At 38.6% G+C, this 14,309-nt stretch overlaps 1 long non-coding RNA gene across 1 annotated transcript; it reads left to right on the top strand.

The window, feature by feature from the left end:
• Positions 1-38: 38 nt before the first annotated feature.
• Positions 39-9,529, top strand: LOC114467143 (uncharacterized). Its single transcript, XR_003674493.1, has 3 exons — positions 39-175; positions 3,493-3,753; positions 9,269-9,529. It is a non-coding gene; the product is annotated as an uncharacterized LOC114467143 (long non-coding RNA).
• The last annotated feature ends 4,780 nt before the right edge of the window (positions 9,530-14,309 follow it).

The raw sequence follows: 14,309 nt of genomic DNA, 5'->3' as shown, positions 1-14,309 counted from the left end.
CTGCCTGCAGTCAGATGCGTCCATGTCCAGCAGGGAGAGAGAAGTCTGCGTCAAAGTCCCGACGTGCGTCCGTCAGCGGTTCAACTTCTCCGGCACACTGGGAGAAAACACTCCCGGTAAACCCAACCAGCCCCGCGACTGAACACGACAGACAGGACGGGAGCTGTGAGGAAAAGTAAGTTTTGATGTTATTTTTCCTGTGTGCGACCTTTTTACAGTCGAGCTGATAAACTGTGTCCAAAACGTGCAACGACAAAAAAGCAGCTCAGCTCGAGCTTCTCCAACGCCGTGCGTCCGATCTGTTTTAGCCTCTCTCTCTCTCTCCCTCCTTCTCTTTCTCGCTCCAAACACACAAACACGCACACAAAGCACACACGCGGTGCTACACACAGACGGGGGACACCCCTGGTGCCTCGCCGCCTCCTCCTCAAAGCTGACGAGATGAAAGAGCAGCTTTCGCGTATAGCGCGTCTTCAAATGCCTGCACACGGAGCTGCGCGCGAGCCTCGATCGGTGCGTCAAACGGAAAGTGTCCGTGCGCTCCCGCCGTGGATCGCACTGTCTGCCCTCCCCCTGAAATATCAGCCGTTAAATAGCTCACCTCAGCACCCTGTTTACACACAAACACGCTCATACGCACGTATACTAAATAATAGACAGGGAATTAGGACAGTTGTTTACGGTGCAGGAGGGGGAGCTGTTGAATTATTAGGTGAATTATTAATAAAGCGAGCGGAGCGCAGTCTGTCACACGGAGCAGAGGGGCAGCTGGGCTTCAGGGAGGCATCAGGGGGACCAGGAGGACCAGGGGCCACACCACGGACTGCAGGGACCGTCTTCGTGCGGAGAGCAGTTTGCACCACCTGAGTCTATATATATATAAATATATACTCCTGTATAACCATATGTATAACCATCCCTCAAGTGCACTAAAAGTCACCAACTTTTTCAGGCCCAATAGTTCTCAACTGGTCTGGGTTCTGAGCCTCCCCGCTTCTGCATCATAATTCAAGGAAACAATTCTGAAGATTCAATTTGTAATATTATATTATTATGATTATGCAAAATTGGTAAAACTTACATCTGATATGCAATGTTGAGTAGCCTATAAAATAGAAGTCTCCAAAAGCCCAAACTCGTATCTCAGAACACAAAAAGGCATCAGTTTTAATCCACATAGTATAGTTTATACGAAAGAAACGTCCAATATTAAAAGTTATATATATATATATATATATATATATATATATAATACAAACATGATTTTAAAAAAATAAAAGAAAAATGCATCTGTAAGTAATGCAGCAAAATATTGTGCATTAAAAATAATGTCAAATGATAAGCACCAAAAATTTACAAATATAATATTTGTTGTTGTTTGCACGAATGCTTGACGATTTACAAAAAGGTGACTGCGACCCACTTTGGGTCATGATTCAGACTTTGAGTACCTGCAGTGGTTCAGGGGATTAAATAGTAACACTGCGTTCAACAACTGAGAACTGAGAAAAGGAAAATAAATTATTTAAATAATTTGTGGATTATGCTGTAAAATTCTGACGGATACATTGAGTAAAATATAATAATAATAATAATAATAATAATAATAATAATAATAATAATAATAATAATAATAATAATTGTCCATTAAATACCAATCCGTGTTGAAACATGTTTTCAGTGAAATTGTCCTTCTTAGTTTAACCTAAATAAAGTGCAAATGGCAGTTTAAAAAAATAAAATAAATACATTATTATTATTATTATTATTATAAATAATAATAATAATAATAATAATAATAATAATAAAAAATTAAATTTTTTTCTAATTACTTTATTACTTCAACTTCAAGGCTGTTTACCTGCACCTGATTTGCTTAAAACCCAGACCATTTGATGTGAACAGATGATAAAGTTTATGAAATGAACGACAAGTTTTGGCTCTATTTGCATGACCCCAGTTATTTGAAACTTAAATGACCTTTTTCTTTTTTTCTTTTTTTAAATTTTTTATAATAAAGCAATTTTTCACAAGGATATCTATAAGACGTCAGTAAAAATAAAACTCCTTTTTCAAAAAAAGAAAAAAAAAAGTGTTTTTTTCTGGGCCTGCCAGCACCCTCCCGTTAGAAAGGCGTGTGGGCTGAATTATTTATTTAATAATAATTAAAAAGAGCCAGAAAACAGTTGAAAATATCATTGGAGCCCTGGAAAAGGGCATCTGATAAATTTAAGTAACTTGGATTGAAAAGTAATGTGCTGTTTTATGTGAATGAAATTGCCAACAGGACATGTGGGGACACTGTGGTGCTCCTGAAGGTCCTGGCACAAAGAACATTCTCTCAAAAACTAATGGCACATAAACTTTGACAACTTTTCAACACATAGGAGAAGGAAATAAAAAAAGACACGGTTTATTTATTTATTTAAAAAAAAAAAAATTACATTTATTTTCTAGGCTTCAATTTTAAGTTCTCCTATAAAAAGCAAAACCTTTAAATATAGGTTATTGTTTTGTTTTTTTACAGCATTTAAAGTTCTGTCGATCGGTGTGTTTGTGTGTGTGTGTGTGTGTGTGTGTGTATTGTTATCCATTGAGTTTAAATGAGACTTCTAATGACATTCCTCCAACATGAGGCTGAATGAATAATTAAACGCTGACCTCCCCACACATTTGGCCACATCAATTAATCATCTGCAAATGAATTTTGTTTAGTTTCAGCCTAATTTGAGATATTCATGGCACAACATAAAACAAAAGGGTGTGTGTAGTCGGTATATCGGTGAATTCAATATTTGCTTTTATAAACTTTCTAAATAGTTGTTTTCATATTGAGGGAATGGAGGCCTCACCGTGACTCAACAGTCTGTTATTGTCATGTATGTAATTGATATATTTTGAATTTACAACAATTGTAGTGATGAACTAAATACATGTTATTTAGGAAGTAATGCCATTTTGTAGTGTAACGCTGTAGTTTTACTCAGAATAAACCAAATGCTATCTCCCTTGTCTATTCATCTCTTTCCACCACACTTGGCTTCAATGTAATGTGTATTTATTTCACCAGTTTGGCTATATGTATCTGTGTATAATTCATAATGTGTGATTTACACATCTTTTTAAATCTGGATTTATTGTTAATGTTGTTGTTGGCTAACATACTGTTAATATGTGAAGATATTAAGCAAACCACACATAGCTGGGCGGGTTTACTACCCTTTTTATATTGTAAGCATTTTAAGAAGACAAAAAAAAAAAGAAAAAAAACAACTGCACTTTTATAAATCTGCATTGACAATTATTTGATTGGTTTAAAAAAAAAGTGTGAAAAAAGAAAAGAGTGAAACAACAAAAACAAGTTAGATAATAATAATAATAATAATAATAATAATAATAATAATAATAATAATAATGAGTGAATGCTGTATCTAATTTAAATGATTAAATGGTATTTATTTTGTTTTTATTGTGTGTTTGTTTCTCATACAGATGCGGATCACTGAGAAGCCTGTGAGAACACGGCCTGTTGATATAATATCATCTGGAAAAGTCACCTAAACACGCCTCTAAAATATCAAATAATCCGAAAACGCTTCAATTTTTTGCATTTAATAATCGTGCGATAGTTAGTTTTATTTTTCGTTTGTTTGTTTTTTTTAAATAAAGTTTTGCTACACCGTTTCCCAGTCACCACTGACTGTCGCTGGAAAGCCGCGATGAAAGGCCACACAACCCGTTTCCAGGTGTCAGGTAACACATCTGCTACAGAGGACACAATCTTTCATAATCTACATATAGATAATATTATGTATATTTTTGCGCATCGAAAAAAACCGGAAGGCTTTGTTTTATGAACGTTTGGTGGTCAGAAAAAAAAGCGTGTCAGACTGTCATGTGGTTTCTCAGCCAGCCAGATGTTTCATAGACAGCTGGCCTACAAAATTAATATCAAGCCTTCATAATCTTCAAAATAATAAAAAAAATTAATAATTAGAAAACGTCATATTTCTCATGTATAAAATAATTATATTAATCCGAGTTTGTAATTCGAAATTCATCTTTTTATATCCATATGATTTGTTCCCAAACTCACATTATATAATTGAAATAATTTATTTCACTTCATGATAAAACGTAACAATATTCCTAGATATCAAAGTCAAATATAATAGGGTTGTTTTTCGAAAGAAAAAGAAAAGATTGACTAATAATCTTTCTACACAGTGAGCCACTAAGGCTGAATAGAGAAAACACGCACACACGTGTACGATTATCTATTACAGTGGCTTAAATAATAATAATAATTTATAGTCCCTCCTCCTGATGCTGATGCACCATATGTTTATAGCAGTTGACCTCCTTTCAACTATTCCCATGATTTGTTTTGTTTTTTTCAGATACAAACGAGCTGAGTTACAGGGCTTTATACTATATGCTGAATTTTGCATTTTAAATTGTACTAAAAACAAAAGGAAGCATGTTTATATCGGAAAAGGACTTCATATAAATAATTCGTTATTTTCTGAAAAAAAAAGTTGTATTCACCCCCCCCCCACACACACACACACACACTCACACACTCACACACGCACTAATTTGTTCTAAACTAAAGGTTACTATCTGAATTCAAATGCGTTGGCATACAGCACCTGTAATCATGCGAGGCAACCTTTAAGTATGAATTAGGCTGAACTTTGGGTTGATGAAAGTCATCAGTGGTGAGTCTAAAGCAGCCATTACTACAGACCACAATGACTCCAGTACCATGCTGTTTAAAGACCCAGTATTATGGGCAACACGTTTGCTAAACCTCAGTGTGAGTCAAAAATGGCACATTAGAGGATCAGATCAAGAAGTTAAAGTTCAGGGAACTTACAAGGATTTTTTTTTTTTTTTTTTTTTTTTTTTCTTTTTCTGGTCTGTAAAAGCCTGTGAGCATTATGATGGAAATAGTGCTCAACTTTAATGCTTTAAATTAGTGCGTGCTTAGAAAAGTAAACTTAAAAAAATAAGGAGGGAAGAAAAATATGGCGCTTTGAATTAATGATTCAAGGGAACACGTGTTCAAAACTGGAAAATATGAGATAGGTAGGTATTATATGTAAGCTTTGTGGTAGTTAGTCACCCAAATGGACCTATTTGGATTGTAATTGTTACCTATCATTTACAGCTATTTGTAGCTATTGCAATTGTAACCTTTAACTACCTTTAATTGTTACCTGTGGCTAAAAGTAATGCAGATTGATTTTTTTTCCCCCTCTTTGCTGCAAGAACGCAACACTTTGCATGAAAAAAAACATTCTGCCTAAACAGACCCAAATATCAGAATCATAAATGTTTTATTTTCCAAGTAGAGTTGAAACAACACAAGAAAGAATGAATGTGTATATACTGTCTATGAATATGCTTCATCATGCAGAACTACTCCCCGTAACCCCATATTTCTGACTCATGATCACAATTGATGGGAAAACATGAACAAAAAAACAAGCAAACACACATTTGCATCTCAGTTCCACAGCATTTTCCCTCCAACACAGTTCAAAAACTGCTGAACAGCAACATTACAAAGCCCGTTAACAAAAATCAATGAAAAAAAACATTGATTTGTGATAATGAAGAGAAGCTATGATACTTGTAATGGTTTTGTTGCATTTGGACACAAACAGGACAGGCAAACACTCACACCCATTGATCCTCAATGTGTCCTTCCTACACTTAGTCACACCCAGGTAAACTCATCAACCAGGTGTGTAGAACACATCATTTATTAGGATTGTAGAACATTAGTGAAAGTCACTTTCTTCTCCTCTCCCTCCTTTCTTGAAAAAGAAACGGTCTTCAGGGCATCTCCATTTGGGAGTGCAATCAGCAGAGGGAAGTAAAGGGGAAAAACAAAGGTCTTTTTGTCTTGCTGGGGTTTTATCCCTTCATGAGTGTTGTCTAGCATTACAAATCTAAGCCGTGGCCTGTATGGACACAGAGGGCTCTGCTGGCCCTATGTGCACGCTCACACTGTCTGCTTCTTCTGCCATGCAAATAAACCCAAATGTGGGAGCAGCTGAAGTATATAAACTATAGTGGAGATGTTGGGCTGTGGTAGAGGCGGCAGCTTAAACATAGACACAAGTGAAACAAGAGATGTAAAGGTATATATATATAGGCAAAGGGGAAATGAAGAAATGTGAATAGGAACTAAACAAGTTAGACTGCAAACTTTGCATCATGAGGACAAAGAAAAGAGAGTGAGTGTGTGGGTAAAGGAGGGCACTATAGCTGGCTATTGGAGGGAGAGGAATGCCCGTGTCTGGCATGTATACTGGGATGGAGGGTGAAGTATATGTTCACTCTGCTGCTGCCAGCTGAGTACATTCCCTCTGCAGAGTCATGGAGACTTTTTAACCTACACATTTCAAAAGTGAGAGTTTTCCTGCTGGGATGTAAAAATACTGCGCTGAACAAGAATTCATTAGGTTAAGACCTATAGGAAGATGTTAAAAAGAACACTGAATGATCTAAATGAGTGATTCCCAAACAGGGGTTTGTGTACCCCGAGGGGTACATGAGCACATGGCAAGGGGTACTGGGAATGATTTAACAATTAATTTAAAAATAATTGGGAAATGTTCCTAGTTCCTTTTTAGGCAATAATTTGGACAAATTTACCACAAACCAAAAGCACTATTGCTTAAAGGGATCCTACACTGTTTTTACAAATGTGGCCTAAAACTTTTGAAATGTCCTTATTAGAAGATCTATGCCTAACAAAAACAAATTTTTTGCACCATATTCGTTTTATTATCTTTTAAAAATGGGACTATTTTACTGTTTGAGAGCCTGTGCGCCGCCATGTTGAAATGACTAATCGCTCCTTTCACTCCATTGAGTTCTACAGGAGTGAAGCATTCACTCCATCATTTTGCAGCTTTTTCAGTCAAAACGACAACTTATGCTGCTTTGGGTTGCTCGAAAAAGTCAGTAAGACCCGAAAAAATCTGTGACCGCAGGGGGCGACAGTCCCAACTCTGCTCTTTTGTAGACGGCATGAAGAAGAGAAGAAGAGCAAAAAATAATGAAACCTTACCTTCAACCACTTCTGACAAGAACGCCGGTTCTTTGCAGCAGACGGATTTAATACAACTTGGGTCGGCATTAACAAGCAGTCGATCCTGGTTTCCAGTATTTACGTGTATGGAGCGCTTCTTCTCTTCTTCATGCCGTCTACAAAACATCAGAGTTGGAACTGTCGCCCCCTGTGGTCACAGATTTTTTAGGGTCACGGCCTTTGTTTATCAAATTGAAGTAAACAAAAGAGGTTTACTTCAACTTTTACTGATTTTTAGAGCAACCCAAAGCAGCACAAGCTGTCGTTTTGACTGAAAAATCTGCTAAATGATCCTGAATGCTTCACTCCTATAGAACTCAATGGACTAAAAGGGGCGATTTGCATCATCAATGACATCATTTCAACATGGCGGCGCACAGGCTCTCAAACGGTAAAACAGTCCCATTTTTAAAAGTTAATTAAACAAATATGGTGCAAAATAATGTGTTTTCTTAGGCATAGATCTTCTAATAAGGGACATTTCAAAGGTTTTAGGCCACATTTTTAAAAACAGTGGAGGAACCCTTTAATAAAATACTATATTGTCTTATTATTAATAGGATTATTTTATGATGTAGAGGCCATTTTATCACACTTCTGATAATAGAAAAGCTACATTTTCAAAAGGAGACAGTATTTACTTACTATTGACGCAATCACATAATAATAATAATAATAATAATAATAATAATAATAATACTTTTCTTTTATAATGCACTTTACATTTGTAACAAATCTCAAAGTGCAACAATGGGTGCATTAGATTAAAAACAGGTTTAAATTTATGAAAGAGAAAGTAAGCGGTACAATATTAAAAACATTTTAAATTTTTTTGTAAATAAATTCTACTTTACATTTTGCTCACTGTTTTAAATTTGTAGATTAAGCATTGAGGAACCAATGTTTGAGACATCCCAGTTAGCTGAGAGGCTGCTGTTCCACACATGAAAAAGCATATTAAATTATGGAGAGGTACTTATGATATGAAGAGGGGTTACACATGATTTGACAAAAATGCAAAGGGGGTACATGGGAGAAAAAGATTTTGAACCACAGATCTAAATATATTAAAAAGATATACTTAAAAATAATGAGTTTGCAAGCAGTAAAACAGACAATGAGGCAGTGAGCGGGATCAGGGAGTCTCTTTAAGGTGCCCATGTAAACTCAATTCATGGTGTTTCATACAGTACGTATGGGCATTCAAAGTCTATAGTAGAACTTTATATATAGCCTTCATTTAACAACCACACACATGCAGGGAGAACTGGTGAACTCCGAGAGGTTAGTGCACCAACAACGCTGTACAGCAACTCAGAGCAGACTATTCAAAAACATGGCTTTTATATCTGTCAGTCTGCTTGTACAGTAAATACACACTTTGGTTAAAAAGTTTCCCTTTATTTACTTTACATTATTGTGTAGCGAGAATGTGCCTAAAAAAATATTGGGATGAATATTCATAATTAGAATAATTTCCGATATATTTTATAGAAATATCAGCAAAGAAATATATTTTAAAAGGTAAACGTGCAAAAAGCGTGCTGTTGTTAAGATAAAAATGACTTCAAACAGGCACATGTCAGTGATGGAATACAAAGCAGAAGCTTCTGGGGAAAAAAAACCAAACTTTAGCACTTTAGTTTTACCTTTAGACAGTGAAAATATAATCAGAATAATTAATAATACATAATAAATAATGTGATTCTTTAAGTACATGTTAGGGATCTGTGAATATCTGCCCTGGATATGGATGTATTTATTTATTAAATACACACACACACACACACTATGTGATGGTATATTTATTTAGACATTTTGTAATATTTGGTGCAAAATTTTTCAAACTTAAAAATACTGACAATTTGTTTATAGTATAAAACACCGGTTCAATATTAAGATTTTGTTTTCCAGCTATAAATAAGATCACATGCACTTTTTAAAAATAAAATAAAATGTTGCAACTTTAACAACAAAGCAACCACACTGAATTAAAAAAGAAAACATTGCACATTTGATTAATGAATTATTTAATAATAATCCATATTGAATGTTTCTACATTGCCCAAGTACAGTGACACAACTCAAATAATGCCGAATATTCCTTTGATGACTTTTACATAAAGTGATCACTGCATCTTTCCTTTTTCTATTGTGTAGAAATGAACAACGGAGAGAAACACACACGTGCACATTTGACTTTGAGGCTGAAGACAAAGGCTTTAAGAAAATGTGCAACGTGAGAGACAAGCCGAGGCGTTCTCTATCAGAGAGAGGCCTCACCTTTCCTGGAAGGACTCGCCTCCACATGTCATTGTAACCCTGTTAGCACTACGGTTTATCAATGGGTGACAGCTGGGCTCATTCTTGATAACAGCCTATAGCACTGTCATCCACATAGTGATACAACTCTCATAGCTTTGTTGAACATTATTTATTAGGTGAATGTTGATTTGAAGTTTGTCGAATCCAGGGTTTAAGAAAAGAGATGCAGATCAACTTGGCAGAGTACTGATATATCCTACTGTTAATTGATTTCAATTGTACTCAAGTACAAGTACATGTATGTCATATATAAAATACTCAAGTACAAGTAAAAAGTAGCTCAATTAAATGGTACTCAAAGTAAAAGTTAATACTTTCACCCCCCACGTTTATTATTGGTAATAAATCTTGCCACGGTTCCCTTACATACAGTAAACATCTCATGTATAAACTTAAAAAGGAAGAGATGAGATGAGAGTTTTCACAATTATAACTTAGAAGCATTAGAAGCATCTGTAAAAAATAAAAGGTTTGTCAAAATGTGCAATTGTTATTTTAATAGAATAATATCGATAATACTGTTTTGGCGCCGAGTATTAATCTGGTTGCTTGGCTATGATGTGATGCATTTGATTGTTGTCTGGTCATTTCATTGTTTTTTGTAGTTTCACAATGTCCGTTGATCATTTTAAAACAAAAAAAATCATAATTTACTCATTAACAGTTGGGTGTGGAAATGTAACTAATTACTTCACTTCTTTTATAAAACATACAAGTAAAATGACTGATTTAGAAATATACACAAACAAAGTACAAGTACCCATAATAGCAACTCAATTACAGTAACGTGAGGACTATCTGTTACTTTCACCTCTGCTGATTGGCCTCTTTTCTGCTGTAGTTTGCATTTCTTGATCTGAAGCTATAACCAGAGAGAAAATTCATATGGAAAACGTTTAGCTCAGAAGATTTTACATCAGTTGTTCTGGAAATTTAAAATAAAGGTGCCTCGATAAAGTCTACCATGCATAAATTACCAAACTCAATAGCAATACGTCTTACTTTAGAGGAAAATTACAAACGCAGACGTCCAAACCACAACGAGGCGGAGTGAGCCAGTGAGTGTGTTCTATGTGAAGGAGGCAGATACTCCTCTTTGTGTCATAAACAGTTAGCAAACGTGACCTGATGTGAGGTCGCCCAAATGCAGCACACAGGCTGCCATTGTGTCTCCTCCTCTGTGAGCGAGGGTGACCTCAGCACTGGGGGCTTGTGTTGTGCACTGGGCAGGTCAGCGGCGGGCGGGGAGTAAAAGTTATAGCTTTATGTTGGTGTGAAGAAGAGGAGGAGAGTGATTGAAAGGTGGTTGTGTGCGCGTGTGTGTGCCTGTGAGTTTGTGCTCCCCCAGGAGAAAAGAAGACTCCTAATCTGTTTTCCTGGCTCTCCTTTAAAGGGAGAGCAGGACACACGAGAGGCTCCCTCTGATCTGCTGCCCCGTCCCTCACTTTCTCCCTCTCCTCCATCTCCCCTATCCTCACTTCCATCATCTGTCTCTGCTTCCCTCTGCTTTTCGCCCTTGTTTTCTCAGCCCCCCCCGTCCCTATGCTCTCTCATCTGTTATGTTGGCCCGCTCTGGTCTTTGTATGGCGACAGCCCCATCACCAGATACTGCCTAAGAGCTCTGATTCCACTTAATCACTCCGTTTTTTATTAGTTTTCCCTCGCAGGGTATTTTGTGTTCTGAATTACGTTTATCTATTATGCTGTTTCAGATTTATTGCTTAAGGAGGCAGACTGTGTGGCACACTACCCGCCAATACGGAACACGATGCTGTGATCTCTCTACGTCTGCCCCTCTTTATGCCTGTCTGCTTTCATCCCTTCAAAATTAAATGATCAAATACATAAGGAGGGTGTTGTGCCATGCTCACGCCAAATTTCCTCTTCTACTTTATCCTATACTTCTTCATTAGTTTTCAGTCAGTGGGCGTCTCAAGTCTAAACTACCTTTATTTGTCATGCAGTTAAGACCTCAGGGGAGAAGGGAGAGTCATTGGTTTCTCGGATGGGGCTCGAAAATCACATCCATCTGTCCTGGCATCTTTTATGTCTCACTGCTTTACTTTACCCAAGTTAAAATATAAAAAGAAAGTCACAGGTATAGCTTTACTCTTTGTGAGCACAGATGTCTGTCTTTTGGATGAATATTTAGTAATTTGCTGCATATTTACAGTGGCTTAGCTGTGACTGTGGCACCTTGAAACCAGTCTTCCAAAATGAGTTCTTCTCTTTATTAGGCACTCATTACTTGAGAGTAGTAAGCCTTCTAAGAAAAGCCATTTGGATGAGGCTGATTCTGCTCAACACAAAGGCCTTGACTGTTTTCTTCCTACATAATATGGGGGAAATTGCAGGTATATGACGAAAATATTTAGCCCCAAAATGGCGGCACATAATTACGGCCCTCCATTTTGTTCTGTGACCAGCTCACTGCTGGATCAGGCACCTGACTTGTTGGACCAGTGTATGCATTTGAAAATCCTCGTTCACCGCTGTTACCATGCAGCTTTCCTCTGGTTACTGGTCACTACGAATGTCGTTTGCACCATTGCACCAATAGGAATGATCCCGGTGGTCGTCAGCTCCCTCCTTCTCCGCTCTGTTCCAGGGTCTTCCTGTAAATAGGGAGAAAAACATGGGCCCCGGCCATCACCTCAACCGAATCCAGAATTTAATGAAAAGGAGAGAGATTCACAAACACCGCCAAATATGAGGCGACAGAAACAAAGATTAAACCTGGAAGTGATAAAAATGATGGTTTTACTTTTATAATCATGACAAATCAGCAAATGTGGCAACCGTGTAAATGGAAACAGATCTTTTCTGGAGTGATAAAAGATAAAATAAATTAATATTTATGACTTCACCCCACCCATCCAAATTAAGCACCCTCCCTCCTCCATTCCCACTCAAATCCTCCCTCCTCCTCACTTCCTCTCCCCTCCATTGGGTGGCAACACTTGGTAGGGCACATGGTGAGACAGCTGTTGCAGGGCAACATGGGCATCTGCGGTGCTACGTGGAGGAGACAAGATCATATGGGGGGTGTAGGGGGTGTCTGTGGTTGGATGCAGACAGTGTCGAGAGAGGCGGATAGGGCCCCCCTCTCATGTGTTTGTTTTTATGAGTGTCCTAAAGTATACAGAGAGGAAAGATGGGGAGGTAATTTGAGGACAGAGGACAGAGAAAGAGAGGAAGGCAGAATACGGCCTGTTTGAGCCGTCGTCCATCACGCCAAGCTGTGGATCAAAAACAGCACCTGTCCTCCAAACTATGACACACGCAGAATTAGCATAAGAACACTAAGATGGACCGCACCAAGAGTAGAGTTCAGTATCTTCACCCCACAGCACAGGCTTGGTAATGTCTGTTTTACACACACATTGGGGGGGGGGCGTCACCCTCCTCCCTCGGCCTCGTCTTCTTCAGAGGGGAATGGGCGTTTTCCCAGGGTTATTATCACAAGCCAGGTGCCCTCCCTCCTCCCTTCACAAACACACATATCTACCTCTCTCTCATCCACCTCCCCATCCAGCACCTAGCAAAAACCCTTGCCATTTTTCTCTCCCCCAGAGCGCCAGCACAGCCCCACCTTGCAGTGCCAAAGTGGGCAGCCTCTGCCTTGGCGTAGCATGGACCTTCTGGTGCCCTAGATAGCTCTCTCTGTGTGTGTGTGTTTGTGTGTGTGTGCGTGTGTGTATGTGTACAAACTCTGGTCCAGCTCATTGCGGACATAGCCAGCCCTTTAAACTGTGTCAAGGCTCCAGATGCTGGAAGAGACAGAGAGTATCACAGACGTTTGTATGCAGACACAGACACTCGTCATATCTACAAACTGCACCATCGTTCACTAACTTTGTCTTTGGTGCAAACGTTTAATGTGACGAACTGCCTTAACGACTGAGCAAGATATATCACGGATACAAGCATTTTAAAGGACTTTGTTTATTATTAATGAATGCACACTAACTGTCCTTCAAAGCTATACTTCCTCTTTGACATACCAAACGATGACAGTACTGATCACACACAGAAATGTAGGAGATAGGTTCGAAAGGTAGCCGAGAACCTATGGCAAAGCAACAGACACTGGCAAAACTCTGAGACAAAGAACTGATGCCAGCACGGTACCTCAGAGGGTGGATTTGGATTAACCAAGCACAGATGAGAACCTCAGAGGCCTGACATACACACACACCCCAGTGTCCGTACACTAGCCCTTTAGCTGCATGCCACTACCCCGAGGGCATGGACGCACACACCCGCAAACAAGTATGCAAAGACACGCACTCAGCAACCAAGTGTCCACCACTGCTTCTTTAGTGGTATGCCACTACCCTTAGGGTATGCACATTTACACACACAAACACAGAAATCAACATATATAGCAATGTATGTGTATCAAACACACAATGGCAAACACATTCCATAGCCAATAGTAAAAGGCCTCCGAATAAGGAATTTGAAATCCTTCTGGATTTGGATAGGTTAACTTTTACCTGCAAAAGCAACAAACTATTGTGTGCGTGTGTGTGTGCGCACGTGTCAGTGAACGTGTGAAAAAGAGAAAGTGAGTGAGTGTTTTCTCCCAGTGTCTCACTCTCTCGACGCGTCTTGCTGAGCAGTAGTTATGGTGCCAGTTTTGGAGTGTTTGCCGTAGCAGGGAGCTGCCTTGGCACCGTGCCCTAATTTAGAGGAATTAAAAAGCACTAGGCAGGCCCCTTTGTGGCACCGTGCGCTCGCTTTAATCTCCCCATGCCTCAGCGGGCATCCACAGCACCAGGAGCTGGCGTTGTGCCCATATGACCCCAGGCAATATGGAAATCGCCACCAAAAATCCCAACTAAGCATCGAGTCCTGCCTTGGTACAGAGACA

The sequence above is a fragment of the Gouania willdenowi genome, chromosome 1 (assembly GCF_900634775.1).
Source record: "Gouania willdenowi chromosome 1, fGouWil2.1, whole genome shotgun sequence".
Lineage (NCBI taxonomy): Eukaryota > Metazoa > Chordata > Actinopteri > Blenniiformes > Gobiesocidae > Gouania > Gouania willdenowi.
This window is presented reverse-complemented; position numbering and strand designations above follow the sequence as displayed.